The following is a 15,286-nucleotide window of genomic DNA, read 5'->3' as shown; positions in this document are numbered from 1 at the left end:
GGTAAAGAATCTGTAATGCAGAAGCCCTGGATTCCACCTCTGGGTCAGGAAGATCCCCTGGAGAAGGGACAGGCTACCCAATCCAGTATTCTTGCCTGGAGAATGCCAAGGAGCCTGAGGGGCTACAGTCCTTGGGGTCACAAGGAATCCGACATGACTGAATGACTAACACCTTTCTACAAGTCTTAGGTTAAAAAACAAACAAACAAAGAACCTTAAATTTAAGGCAGAGAGTCTACATTTGCGGGAGGGGAGGGAAATGGGTATTTGTGATCCCGAATTTATGGGATAAAATTAAGCAGCAGGGAAGACCAAGGAGATATGGTAAGGAAGTCAGATTTCACTGGGCACTTGGCGTGATGAGGCTAGAAGCTGGGGGTGGAGCGAAGTAAAAGGACTAGCCAAAAGTGGGATCCCTAACAGTACCATAATACAAGGAAGGCCTTGTTCAGTCAGCAGCCTCGCTTAACACGTTCCCTTCCTTAGTGTGTCGGTGACCATAGTAACAGTAGGGCCGAGCCTCCCTCCCGAGCATGCGCAGTGCAGAGCGAACGCAGAAGCGTCCTCAACAACAATGTACATCTTTTTTCTTGAAGAGAACTACAACTCCCAAGAGACCGCTCGGCGCCGCCGCACCGCCTCCCGCTGTGGCCCGGCCCTGTCCCCTCCCTCCAGTCCCGCCCTCCCGCTAGTCCCCTCCCCTCCCTCCGAGCGTGGGTCAGAGACCCAGAGGCGGTGGAACCGTCGGGGGGCGCCGCCGCCTCCAGCAGCAGGACCAGCCTCGCCGCGCGTTCGGATTTGCCTCGAGCCCTCCCGGAGCGCATCACAAGGCGGATCCCGTGGCTCTTCCTCCGCCCGCGGCTTCTCCAGCGTTCGGCTCCGCGGCCAACTTCCCCTCGCTGGGCTCGGCCGGCTGGCGAGCAAGGCGGCGGCGGAACGCCGGGCTGTCTGCTCGCGCTGCCCGCGCACGCACACTTCTCCCCCCTCGCTCCGGGTCTCGGGGTCGTGCTGGGATTCCGGCCACCAGCAATTGTCCGGTGAGTGTGGCCGCAGGAGGGGTCGCGGCGGGGCCGCCGAGGGGTGCGGGCCAGGTAGGCGCGCAACTTCCTCAGCGGCTTACCGGGGCGGCCGGCCGGCAGCGGGCTCTCCCCGCCCGCCTGCGCGCCCCCGCGCCGGAGGCGGCCGGGAGCGGAGTTTGCGGCGCCGGCATCCCGCGCCCTCGCAGGAGGAAGCGCCTTTGTCAGGAGCCTGCCCGGCGCGCCCTCCCCCTCTGCCTGGGAGCGGGCGCGAGGGTGGCCAAGTCCGAGCCCCGCGCCCGGCGCAGGGTCGCCAGCTGCCGGAGGGGAGCTCCGCGGGGGCTGGGAGCGAGACCGAAACCAAAGGGAAACAAAAGGGGTGGTGGGCTTTTCTTTTGTTTGTGCGAAACTGGTAACTTCTTTTTCCTCTCCTTACATAACACAGACTTCCAAGTTAGTCATTCTTTTTATTATGATTATTGTCATCATCTCTGCGTGTCCCTTGCGTTTCCTTTCATCTTTGGATCTCAGAGCACTTAAAAACATTAATTAATTACACCTCCGGGGCCCCGACGAAACAAGTTAATAAGCCCGTTTCTGTAAGTGGGTAAACTGAGGTTCAGAAGAGCTCTCTAATTGATGGATACGCGTGCTCCTCCAGCGCACCTGGTGTCTGAAGACCTGAAAGCATTTATGAGTAAGAACTCGTTCTCCAATGCCCCGTGGAAAAGTTAAAGATGTTCCTTTTACTTACAGGCTAACTAAAGTCTAAAAGAGGTCGAGGTACTTGTTAGTTAGTTCAAACAATAACTCTTCTTACATAGTATTTGAATTTTAAAACCTCAAAAGTCTCTTGAAAAATGCCCGGAGTGGGGAAAATACTGTCATCATAAACTCACCTCACCCATCTACTTTTATTTTTTGTACATGTAGATTTCTTACAAGGCAGACGAGCAGTGATGGGGGTGGGAGGACAGAGACTTTTTAACGTAGGCTTCACAGATTTTAATCACTGCACACAAGGAAATGTGTCTTGGTTTTAATAGCACCAACAGCCTTCCCATCGTTTAGTCATCAGATAATTGAGTGAGCGCTTTATCCATAAGGTGCTGGTTGTGCTAAGAACTGAAGGTTTAAATATACGAAAAGGTCATCTATTTGTTTTGGTTCAAAGACGGTGTACTTCTCTTAGTCTGCAGAATGTTATTTTGTTTTCATAGCAGCTGATCTTTTGTTTAAGAACTGGCTTTGTCTTTTTCTACATTGTGTATGTGTTACCTTCATAATTGAGCAGAAAGGTTAGAGTGTTTTTGTTATTTACTTTGCATAGTAGTGTGAATTTAAATTTTTGAATTGTGGAGAAGGTTCAGTTTCTCCGGTTCTTGTTTCAATTTATGGCGTTTTCTTTGTAACTAACAAAGAGAAAATGTTTTCTCAGAGTGATCAGATTTATATCTTTCAAAACATTGTCCTTCTTGTACAAATACAGCATACAAATTCCTTATGTTTTTCACTCGCACCAACAACCTCTTGTGGAGGAAGATAATTCTGAGGACAAGTTTATTTTGGTAGTTGACCCAAACTAGAAGGTACTGCAAATTTAAATCAAGCATTATTTCTGAGGTGAATAATGATCAGAACTGTAGTAACAAGACTTTTTCTTATCTGCAACTCTTTTCAATTTAATTTTGTATTTTATAGTTTCCCCTAGATTTTAGATTCTGGTGATTCCATCAGAAAAGGGAAAGATGTTCTTATTTTGATATTTTCCCCCAGTCTTCTAACCTGTTCTCTTTCTGTAGTATCTTGAAAGAGATCTTGACTTTAAAACAAACAGTTGGAAAATAGAACAGTTAAGTGTATGGAAAGATGCATGTAGTGTAGTGGTTATAATACTAAATCTAATAAATTTAAGACTTTTAAAGAGAAAATTGTCACCTAGATTTTTATTAATAATACCAAAGTGCTGTCATATAATAGTGGTATTTATTGACTTTAAAAAAGAAAAAGAGATCCTGGGAATTGTCTCTTTGTGGAAGATTTGGGGGCAGGGAGAAATCTGTGCTCTCCTTAATATTTTCATTGAAGTGACCTTACAGTTGGTTAAGTTGAACTTTTTCTGCAGCATTTACAACCCAGATTTACCAAAGGCATTTATTTATACTTTAAGAAAGCTACTAACACAATGTCTGCTCAGTCACTGGAGTCCAAAGGCAGCAGTTAGTGTTGACTGTCAAAAGTCGGGCATTGCAGGTTTTCCTAGTTTCTTTGGAACCCCTTAAAGGAAATGACTGAAAAAGTGCAGGGCAGGGAACTGAGTCTAGTATGCTAACTGCTGCTGAGCCAAGTTTCACGGGGAGGCGGAAATGTGCTTCCATCCGTCTTTGTTTCAGCTTCCTTTTAGGTTGTCAAAATGTCACTTCTATATGAAGAGTTCTGTGAATTCAGAATATGCTTATTGTGGTTGTCCAGTAGGTCAGATGATAAGGACTGTAGTAGTCATGCTCTGTGAAGAACTGTTTACAGACAGAAGCTTCTGTAGCTAAGAAGAGATTTTAATCTGGAAGACTTTGAAAACTAACATTCTCACATAATATGCCTTATCATGGCACATCAGTAGAGACCTTTTCTCATATTTATTGACTCAGGAAAACTTATATGGATTATTTTGTTACATCTGTTGTAATTGTATATATGAAAACATAATGACAAGCACATGATGGCAATGAGAGGTGGTGCTAGAAGTTTCTTTGGAAAAATCATGCTGTTCCATGAAGTTGCATTTGTGTCTTTTAATTGAGGAGAATAAAAAAATTTAAAAGCCAGTAGAAAGAAGAAAGAAAATCGGTAGAATGAAGGAAACCTGATGAAGATATTTTTAAAGAGTACAATAATACAGATTCCTGGCAACAGTATGTAAGGGACAAAATTCTAGCTAAAGTCAGTAAACAGTGAATTCCACTTAGCACTTTCTGTTTATAGATCACTAGCCTTGTTTTCCAGATTCTCTCTAAATATATCACATAGGAAATGTAAATAGAAATCATTCCTTCAAGGGATTTGAGTTGTTGGGAGGTTTTGTTTTTTTTTTTTACACACATGGTAAGGGGGGTTTATTGTTTTTCTTTGTTAGAGTTCGACCTCTGTTAGAGAACAGTTTCCCCCAGACTAATGTGTAGGAACCTCAATGCAAGAAATACTGGACACTGAAAGAACTAGATATAATTTCAGGTTGTACCACTAGCTTTTAGATATATATATATATATATTCTCTCAAAAGAGCAATTCTAATAATTGTTCCTTCCAGAGGTTGAAAATAATTGCACGTAGTAGGTCTTACATAGTTTTTGTTTTTGCTGAATGAATTTGCGAGATAAAGAGAAAGCACAAGATTTCTTGAGTCAAAGAATTTATTTCATTTTGAATAGAGGTAACTAATTGAAACATGAACATCTGATTGAAGCCCTTCAATTAGCATAGCTTTCTTCAGAAATAAACTCAAAGGGAAAGAGCTTCATCAGGTACTTTAAAAGAACTGAATTGCAAATGAATCTAAGAAGACCTGGTTATTTTTTTCAGAATGTTGTACATGTTTTAGATATTTTGCTACGATAAACTCCATTTCAGAGAAATAGAGTTCTGCAATTACTCCTTGTATCACCCCTGTAATACTTTTTTGCACTTCAAAATACCATTTACAGAAAATAGAATATGTTGCTGGTGCCTATGAGAAAATCCTGACATTTGTCATCCCCCAGTTAATCGTGACCATCCATGTAGTTAAAAAAAAAGTTTTTAATTGAATACACATGTAATTTACTTTCTTCCTTCCTTTTTGAGGTGTTTATTGCTGATCTTTTATTTTATAATGTACCTCTCGGGATGTTGCTACTTCTAAAAATATGTAGTACCCCTGCTTAGTTTCCCGCCATGTTCTGCAGTTTTTCCTATTAATTTTTTGGCTACAATTTGCTTTTCCTTCTAAATTGTCTAAAATGAGCTAAGAAATATTGAAACATACTTGACAAGAAATACAGTCAGTAATTTATTATGCTAAGCTTCAGCTAAATTTCAAAATACAAGGTTCGTTGAATCTATTTTGGAAATAAGAAATTTACTTACTTTAAAGGTGGCGGATATAGCTAGTAGATTTCAACTTGGGTACCAAATCTGATTGCCTGGTGGTGACTGCCTAGAGTGCCATGTAGAAAACATGGAGTCCTGGTTCAGGCTCAGCAGGACAGAGTGCTGTGATTAGCAATTTCTGCTGTGCACTTTTGGCATGAATGCCAAACATTCATTTAGTGTTTTTTGGATGCCTTTTATGTGTCAGGCATTGGTCTAAATGCTAATAGCACACAAACTAAAATCTCTGCCTTATGGTGTTTACATTTTAGTAGGGACACAGACAATAAAATAAACAAGTAAAATATTTTGTGTTTTAATGACAAATGACCTGGATTCTTTTAAGAAATAAATAGCAAGAAATCAGAGAGGGAGGGGTAATATAACTTTAAAAGCAACTCAAGGGTCATATCCATCAAATGCATTGTATGATCCTTAGATCCGGCTTTGAGCAAACTAACTGTAAAAGACATTGATGAAAAATTTGGGAAATTTGGACATTGGGATATTTGATAAAAAGGAATTGTTAGTTTTTAGGGTATAAAGTATTGAACATGTAATGTAGTTTTAAAACAAGAGCCTTACCTTTTGGAGATATATACTTCTGAATTAAAATATGATATCCGAAGTTTTTACTTTAAAATAATTGGAAAGGGAGAGGAGCATAGATGAAACTGTATTGGCCACGTATTGAAAGTTGTTGAAACTGGATAATGGATACATGAGATTTCTTACTTTCTACTTCGTGTATGTTTGAAAATTTCTGTAATTAACAGTTTTACACACACACACACAAAGCAGAAAGGGAGAAGAGGGGATATATGGGATGGGAGTGTGGAGGTAGTAATTATCTGAGTAAAACCTGAAGGAGTTGAGAGCAAAAGCCTTGGAGCTAACTTTGGGGCAGGACATTCCAGGTGGAGGGAAGAGCAATTATAGTGACCCTGAGGTTGAAGTTTGATTGGAAGGCAAGAAATTACAAGAAAATCAGTGTGTCTGGGTTAGAGTGAGAGAGAATAGCAGGGGATAGTCAGAAATACGGGGCTTCCCAGGTGGCACTAGTGGTAAAGAACCCACCTGCCAATGCAGGAGACTTAAGAGACATGGTTTCAGTCCCTGGGTCAGGGAGATGCCCTGGAGGAGGGCATGGCAACCCACTTCAATATTCTTGCCTAGAGAATCCCATGGACAGAAGTGTCTGGTGGGCTATAGTCTTTAGGGTGGCAAAGAGTCAGGCACGACTGAAGCAACTTAGCAGCAGCAGCAGCAGTCAGAAATGTAAATGGAGGGTAAAGGAGACCAACTAGTATAGGACTTGGTTGTCCATCCTTCCTTTAGAGTAAGGATATTTATTTTATACACTTATCTAAAATAAGTCTTTAGCCACCCTGGAAGCTCTGCACTTATTTCAACAATACTGCTGCTGCTGCTGCTAAGTCACTTCAGTCATGTCCAACTCTGTGACCCTGTAGATGGCAGCCCACCAGGCTCCTTCGTCCCTGAGATTCTCCAGGCAAGAATATTGGAGTGGGTTGCCATTTCCTTCTCCAAAGTATGCATGCATGCTAAGTTGCTTCAGTTGTGTCTGACTCTCTGCAACCCCATAGATGGCAGCCCACCATGCTCCTCCATCCACAGGACACTCTAGGCAAGAGTACTGGAGTACTGGAGTGGGTTGCCATTTCCTTCTCCATCAACAATACTAGCATTACTCAAATATTTTTGGAACTTTAAAAAAATTGCCTTCTAAGCCAGTTTAAGAGCCACACATGAAAATAGCTCATAACTTTCTATTTACTCCTTGTTTTTAAGGAAAAAGGGGGTATTAGCTACATGGTATCTCATTTTATTTATCAGATATGACTCAGAAAGGATTTTAACAGAAAGAAAATAGGAAATAACTTCAGGCTATTTGTGAATATCGGATCTACTCTGAGAAGGCCATGATTGTTTCTGAAAATCAGATCTACTCATAGACTGAAGAGGAGTTTTAATAATGTCCTAGACAGTTGTAGCATCATTTAGAATAAGGATATAACCTGTGAGAATGACTAACATGGAAGAGACTATACTCATTTGGATATTTAAGTTCTGTCTCATACATGAAAACACATAACATATACACACAAGACCATGCATATTTCTTAATACTTAAGTATTTGAAACAGTCATTGCTGATAAGTTTTGTGTCATTGATCCAAAATGGAAGAGATGGCATTTATCATCATAATGAAACTGTATAACTTTCTTGTTGCTATGGCATACATTTGGAATTGAAAGACTAGCATGCGTTTAGTGTTAGGAATCTGGCTTTCAGGTCTTCTTACATTCATGTTTCAAATCTCAGATTAGTAGATGTTTTAAGAACATGCTGATTTCCCACGAAGAGCTCTTTTTAAATCTTTATTAAAATTACAGAAAAATCAGACCCCCCCTATCCTCCAAGTATTTGAAAGCTCCCCTTCCCTAAAAAAAAACTCCATCAATAGGAGTTTTTTTAGTTATCTACTTATAGGACAATGTAGATGTAAAGATTATTAGTTTTGAAAATTTTTATACTAGTTCATTTTTTTTAATAGGAATGTTTTTCAACCTGAGAAACTTAACATTTGAATGCTTTTTAGTAACATTGAATAAAGAAAACATCCTTTTTCCAGTCAATTATGCATAATAAGAAGGCACAATACTTTCTTTAACCAAAAATATGATATGTAGATCTCTGCAAGGAGATCAAACTAGTCAATCCCAAAGGAAATCAACCCTGAAGGAATGAAGCTGAAGCTGAGGCTCCAATACTTTGACCACCTGATGGGAAGAGCCGACTCATTGGAAGAGACCCCCATGCTGGGAAAGAGTGAAGGCAAATGGAGAAGAGGGTGGCAGAGGATAAGATGGCTAGATAGCATCACCAAACTCAATGGATATAAGTTTGAGCAAACTCCATGAGATACGGACAGGGAAACCCGGTGTGCTACAGTCCATGGGTTTGCAAAGAGTCAGACATGACTTAGCAACTGAACAATAGCAACAAACATAGAAATTAATGGAATTAAGTTGAAATTATGAAATTTTATTATATAGTAGATTACTAACAGTGACCACTAAGCACATAAATACGTAACTGTATAAGAAATACTTTAACCAAGATTCTTATTTTTCAGAAAATTGTTAGGTATCTAGTTCTTTAATTCACTCAAGAGTTTTTGTCCTTTTGGTGGATAGATAGGTAGATAGCCAGATCCTTTCTTCATATACTGCACATACTATTAGGATTAAGCTGCTTGGCTGGATTATTTAATGTGTTTTAAACACTATCCTTTGAGCATGGAACATAGGCCATGTTTAATTTTGGGGCTTTCCACTAACTCTGGAAGTCTTGAACAAACTGTCTTTGATTCAACTATGAAATAAAAGTGGTGGTAGTTTTTCGGAAAGGACTTTGAAATTCTAAGAGGTGACTATTAACAGGTAGTCTTTTGATTTGGTGGTAGGATTATGAAGCTGTTTTCTCATTTCCATTTTTTGTGGAATAAATAACTTATGAAGGAGGAGAAAGAGAAAGAGGGAAAAGGGAGAGAGCAGGAGAAAGAAGGAAAGAAAAAAATCATGTCTCAGAAAATAGTAACCATGACCAGAAAGCCCTAGTAACTTGGATCTACTTAAGTGTCCGTGACCTAATGAGCTAAGATTCAAACTTATAAATGCAGTAGAGAGTAGTGATAAGAATACAGCTTCTCTTTTAAGGAAAAAAGTTGCTTTGCAAAAGGGCCATGTTATATTTCACATTGACTTGAACATTATGACCATGATAAAGCCTATATTTCATTTGGAGTGAATAATGATGATGGTGATTAACAATAGTTTATAGAGTTATATGAAAATTCAGTCTATTACTTAAGCTCTGTTGATGGTTGCAGCATCAGGTTCCAGGTTATTCTATTCACCTTGTGCTTTGCAAATACTCATATTCCATCTCTGACTTCATCTCTGTTTCACGCTCATCTCTCCACTCTGCCACTGGCTGGCTCTGTTTTTCTTCCTTCGCTAGCTTTAGTAGAACCCATTGCTCTTCCACATTTTTTTTCTGCCATTTTTTATACTTATAAAGTAGATTTGGAATGAATTAAGGGCCTAAAAGAAGTGACATGTAGATAGCAAGTGTAGTACTTTTCCTGTGTGTCACCTAGTTAGCTTCTTTTTATCTTTTTTTGCCATTTTTATGGTGTGTGTTCTAATGGAGAGATAGTATATTGTATCAGCTGGCACTCAGAGATAACTGACCTAATAGGATGGAATACTTTTTGAACTGAGTAATGTAGGAAATAGTAATAAACTCAGCCTCATAAATTAATCCTGCATCCATCCACAATCTATACCTCAGCTAGCCTAGTGGATTTTCAAAAGCTGTTTTCAGCTTTTGGTGTATGTTGTTGTCTTTTCTGAAAATGTCAAACAATCAAGAACTTCACTGTAGTAATAGTTAATCATAAATAAGCCTTGGGGAAAAACTGTCTGGACTTCCGTTGAGCTGTTTTTTGACAGTGGAGAGGAAAGGAGAAAAAGATCAGTAATGTGATGAAGTCCTTTAAAACTTCTTCCGTCCATGGAGTGAATTATAAGGTGACTGGCCCTGATTTTTCTGCTAGTTGTAGTGTTCAAGGTATCTATCAGTTGCCTTAATCTTCAGAAGGCACAGTTCAGTTTAATTTTACTTTTTAATGATAAGCGAAAACAATTGGAGGTGTGTGGTTCTTCAGAACCTTAGAGTTGTACTCCTGGTTCTTGGCAGATACTATCCACAGTACTTAGTGTTCCTGTGGGTTTACACCAGATTTAATGAACTGCATGTACTGGAAACACTGAAAGCTTATTTTCTTTAATTTTAGACTACAGTTAACATAATGGATTTTTCTTCAGATTGTCTCTCACCAGCATACTTTAAATGTACCAAAGAACTAAAACACCCAAATTACAAAACTAGTTAAGTTTATCATTCATGAGAAAATGTGTGAATTGTGTGTCTTTTATAAAGTACGAGCTGCTAATTAGAAACCACCGTCCTATAGACAGACTTCATGTATCTGAAAGCTTTTCAAATTTACTTACTGCTTTACTGTAATTTTTGTTTAAAGTAGGAAGATTCAGTCTCTGAATTAGTCCTGTCAGGTTACTAAAAGGCTGTGAATTTTGAGGTAGACTCTTAAACTGATCGGCAGAGAGCAGATCTGTGATGTCAGTGGTCCCAGATCTTTTTAAATTTGTCATGGACACTTCCTCAACAGAAAGTAAATCCCATTTTCTGAAACTTCTTGATTGTATCACTTTTAAAAATGGCACACTAGTTTATCTGCAGATAGTTGAGCTCTTAAAGACCAGTCTTTTTAAGGCTTTCACCAGAATTTGCCTCCTGAGGCTGTCTTTTAAATGGCTTCCAAAAAGGATTTGCTACTTTTCCAAGCTGAGTAGGCTGTTAACAATTCAGTATGCCCCCTCATTCTCCTCCTACCTCTTAAATTGAAAGCGCCTTCATAGCACCTAGGTGCCCTGAGTCATCATGGCTAAATTCTAAAGAAGAATTGTCACATGGAAACACTCACCATGAAGTAAAATTGTCAGAAAACAATCTGAGTCAGAGATCATTCATGGATCACAGTGATACAACTTAGAGGTTGTGGGCTTCATTTAAATCTTTGAATGTACTTTCATCTAAGTCTTTATCATAGGACTTGTAAATTTCAAGGACTTGTTTATTCCCAGTTAACTTTTAATTGGTTTGATTTTTATTATCTACTACATGAAAATGATTTACTATTTTTAATAAATGTATCCAAAAGGAGAAGCAGTATGGTTCAGGATAAGAACGTCTCTTAATTCAGGAGTCAAGAGACGTAGAGTTCTGGTCCATTTATTTGGGATGTACCTCACGTATTTCACTTAATGTCTTGGCTTCCTTTTCTTTACAAGGAAGGTCAGGAACTCGATGAGAGCCCTCTTTGGAACCAACCCATGGCAGATAAAGCTGATAGCTAACCCCCAAATGGCCCTAGACTCCTTTTTGGTACAGCACTGTCAGCACCTATATGGTTGGCATTCTAGATGAAATCTGTCATCTCAGCCTTATAAGGTCCCTTCTAACTCCATGATTCCATGACTTCCCATAGGCCATCTCCCTCTCCCAGTCTGTACTGTCTTTTTTCACATGAGCGTCAGGGTTGAAACTCACTAGGTACATTGAAGCATTCTTATTCTTTGTAGTCAGGGATAGCATGTGTAGATTTCACACAGGACTGTAGACTGATGTTTATACCTGCCCAAAATGCATGTGTAGAGACCTCATCCACAATATGACAGTGTTTGGAGGTAGGGCCCTTGGGATGTATTTAGGTCATGAGGGCAGAGCCCTCCTGAGTGAGATCGGTACATTGTAAATGACCCTGGAGGGATTTCTCGCTCCTTCTATCATGTGCTGCTGCTGCTGCTCCTGCTAAGTCGCTTCAGTGGTGTCTGACTCTGTGCGACCCCACAGACCAGCAGCCCAACAGGCTCCACCATCCCTGGGATTCTCCAGGCAAGGACACTGGAGTGGGTTGCCATTTCCTTCTCCAATGCATGAAAGTGAAAAGTGAAAGTGAAGTCGCTCAGTTGTGTCTGACTCTTAGTGACCCCATGGACTGCAGCCTACCAGGCTCCTCCATCCATGGGATTTTCCAGGCAAGAGTACTGGAGTGGGGTGCCATCGCCTTCTCCTTCTATCATGTGAGGACAGAGCAAAAAGATTTGTGAATGAGGAAATGTCAGGTGGGCCCTCACCTGACATCAGATCTGCCAGTGCTTTAGTCTTGTACTTCTTTGTCTCCAGAACTGTGAGAAATAAATCTCTGTTGTTGATAAGCCATCCAGTCTATGGTATTCTGTTATAGCAACCCGAATGGACTAAGGTATGTTACACTATTAAGAAAAAATGATTGGAGAAAATTCACAGGTACACTTAAATTTCCAAGTGAAGTGGAACAAGTCACAATGGTCAATGATAACTTGATTGAGTCATTTTAACTCCTAAGTGTTTCTGTGGCAAAAACCTCAGGTTAGTGAAGTTCATAGAAATGTTGTGTCTGTTTGGAGGGCACGTAACGAAGCAGAACATATCCTAAATTGAGAGAGAAGAGGCCTGAGTTCTAGCTCTGCAAACTTTTTAACCTGGTTAGTATCTTCATCTATGTAATGATAACAGACCAGGGCTTCTTGGGCATTAATACAGTGTGTGAATTATCTGGGGGTCATAATTAAGTGCATATCCTGATTTAGTAAGTCTGGATGGACCTTGAGATTTTGCATTTTTAGCAGTCTCCCAGATGTGCTACTACTGTATGCCAAGGACCTGAGTTTGGTTTATGAAAGTGCTGTGATGGTATGAGGCTCTTTGCGCTGGATCTTTAAATTTTTACTTCTTTCTTTCCACCTGTTTCACATCATCCATTAAACTTGTTTTTTTTGAACCCTCTTGTTTTCCTAGACTCATTCCCTGTTTTCTCAGGCTAACAGCTTCTTTAGTTTTGCTGTTTTTCTTTTTCCAGAACCAACTTCATAGGTGGTCAGTCATTCAAGTTAGTATGGTAATGTAATAGAACAGAAAGAGGCTTTGATTTGAAGAAAATTGGATTCAAATTCCTGCCTCACTGATTAGCAGCCTTATGTAGTTGACTCGGTTTACCTCTCAAACCTTGGAATACCTTCCAGATAGGGTTGTTGAAAGGAGTAGAAATGATATGTAAAGCCCTCAGCACAGTGTTAAGTGTTCAGTAGGTGCTCAAAACTCAGAAGCTGTGTTTTTTCTTATTGGCATCCTGATTTGGTTTTGTAGAGGAGAAAAAAGCTGTGGAGATCACTTACCATCTCTGGATTGCTAAATCCAGTGACACTTCTCCACCATTTATCTAACCTGACTTCTCAGCAGCATTTGATATTGTTGATACTTCCTGCTTTTTGAAACATTCTCTTCACTTCCGGGACACCATGTACCTTACGCTAGCACTTGATGCTGTTGCTTTTTTAATGTCTTTCAGAAGCTGCTGCTGATCTTGTAGAATCCTAAATTTTGAATTCCACAGGCTTAGTCTTAGATTAGGTTTTCTTCTCTTATTCTGTACTCTTCCTAGGTAATTGCTTTTGTATGTTGAAGATTTCCAGGTCTTTATTTCCATCCCAAGCTCCAGACTTATATATACAGTTGTTTTCCATTGATGTCTCAAATGTAACTCAGATTCTCGTGCTCAAACTAATGGGAACCTGAAGAATACTAGACTGTAGAAGTTTTTGAAGAATGAGTTATTACCCTTCAAAAAAGTTAATTTCCAGCCAATTTCCCCCCAAGTTCTCTTTAGCAGGAAATAGTTTGTGTACTAAAATAATCATTTTAAAATAATTGACAAAATAAATATTAAAGTAAATAGAAGTTGACAATCAGAACTGTAACAGTAAACCTTTATTGAGCTGCTGCTTTGTACTAGGCACTTTGTTTCTTTCTCATAACAACTCATTGAAGTAATATAGGTAATATAGGTAATGTTAGATTAAAAGTTAATACACTGTATTATTTATAAGTAATTTACTGATCTGGGTCTCAGTTTCCTTCTCTGTGAAACAGAGATGATATTATTATTTGTCTCTTAAGAACATTAACATCTCTTAAGAAGTAATTAAAGAATTAATATATAAAAGTCTTGGAAAAATATGCCTGGTACTTATGATAAGCACTGCATACATGTTAAGATTATTACTTATTAGTTATCTTAGGTTTACAGGAGAATAAACTGAGCCTCAGTGGAGTTGGTTCAAGTCTCACACCTATTAAATGACAGTGTCAGGCATCAGCATAGACAGTCTGACTCCAGAACTCTCTTAACCACTCTGTTTCACTTCATCTCAACCAATAAGAATTTATCTCATCCTTTTGCACACAGACTCTAAATTAATGGTCTCATTGTGATCATAAGAGAATTATAATTCACTTCAACACTCACACCTGGTGTTTGAAATATAGAAGATCTAAAATATGCAGGTAAAATTTCACTTCAGTAAGATATGAGAGAGCTTCCCTGGTAGCTCAATCGGTAAAGAATCTGCCTGCAATGCAGGAGATCCAAGTTCGATCCCTGGGTCAGAAACATCTCTTGGAGAAGGAAATGGCAACCCACTCCAGTATTCTTGCCTGGAGAATCCCACGGACTTAGAAGCCTTGTGGGCTACAGTCTATGTAGGCAAGAGTCGGACATAACTTAGTGACTAATCCACCACCAAGATATGAGAAACACAAGGATATACATCTTGATTCCATTTTATTTCATGTGTATTTTTGTTTTTTCCCTTTTCTTGTTAGCAGTTAAGTCACCAAAATCCCTAGAAAGTGGAAGTCCTAATTCTGTATTACTCTTAAGTGACTTTAGTTGTCTTTTACTTATTCTGTTAAATTCTCTCTAGCTGAAATTTTCAGAATGATTTGGAGGCTCAGTAACATGTTGTATCCACATAGTATGCTTAAAATTAATACTTTCTATGATTTTGATTAACCTCTTGAAATTATGTAGTGATTTGTTTGTTTTCAGATGTCTAAGATACTTCAATTTCCCAAAGAATTTTCCTTTGAATTTTATCAGCTGCTTTTTGAATAAGAACTTTGATTTTAGCAGGATGATATCTTTATATTATATTCTAGATTTAGTTATCTGGTTATTATTTACAGTTTCTATAGTGGATTTGTACCCCCGTCCCCACCATTACTTATTTCCTTTTTCCCACTGTTGATTTTTTATTTTTATTCCTTTGCAGTAATTTTTTTTTTAACTTTGTTTTTAGACAGTATAAAGGCAGAAGATACAGAGTCTTTCATAGCCTTTGAACTTAATAGGGAGGTAGGGTAGGAGGTTCTTGAAAAGGAGTAGACTTTGAAAAATCAGAATCATCTATGGGGAAGAGTCTGTTTTTACTTGTTTGGGGAACTGAATTCTATGACCTAGTGTATTTACTTTGGGGAAATACTTAAAATGGTTATAATATCAGCTAAGACTCTATTGTGACAGAAAACTCCATTGAAACTGGCTTAAGTGGGGGCCAGCTGGGGGGATAATTTATAAGGGTTTATGTAAACT

General features: G+C 39.2%; 1 protein-coding gene across 1 annotated transcript in view; it reads left to right on the top strand.

The window, feature by feature from the left end:
- The first annotated feature begins 897 nt into the window (after window positions 1-897).
- PELI1 (pellino E3 ubiquitin protein ligase 1) overlaps window positions 898-15,286 on the top strand; it is a 55,960-nt gene continuing 41,571 nt past the window's right edge. The window contains exon 1 of the mRNA XM_055540459.1: window positions 898-1,037. The gene's annotated coding sequence lies outside the window, so the exon portion shown is untranslated. The remainder of the gene's footprint in view (window positions 1,038-15,286) is intronic.

Source organism: Bubalus kerabau, chromosome 11, assembly GCF_029407905.1.
Source record: "Bubalus kerabau isolate K-KA32 ecotype Philippines breed swamp buffalo chromosome 11, PCC_UOA_SB_1v2, whole genome shotgun sequence".
Classification (NCBI taxonomy): Eukaryota; Metazoa; Chordata; class Mammalia; order Artiodactyla; family Bovidae; genus Bubalus; species Bubalus kerabau.
Note: the sequence above shows the minus strand (reverse complement) of the source record. Positions and strands in the feature narration are given on the sequence as shown.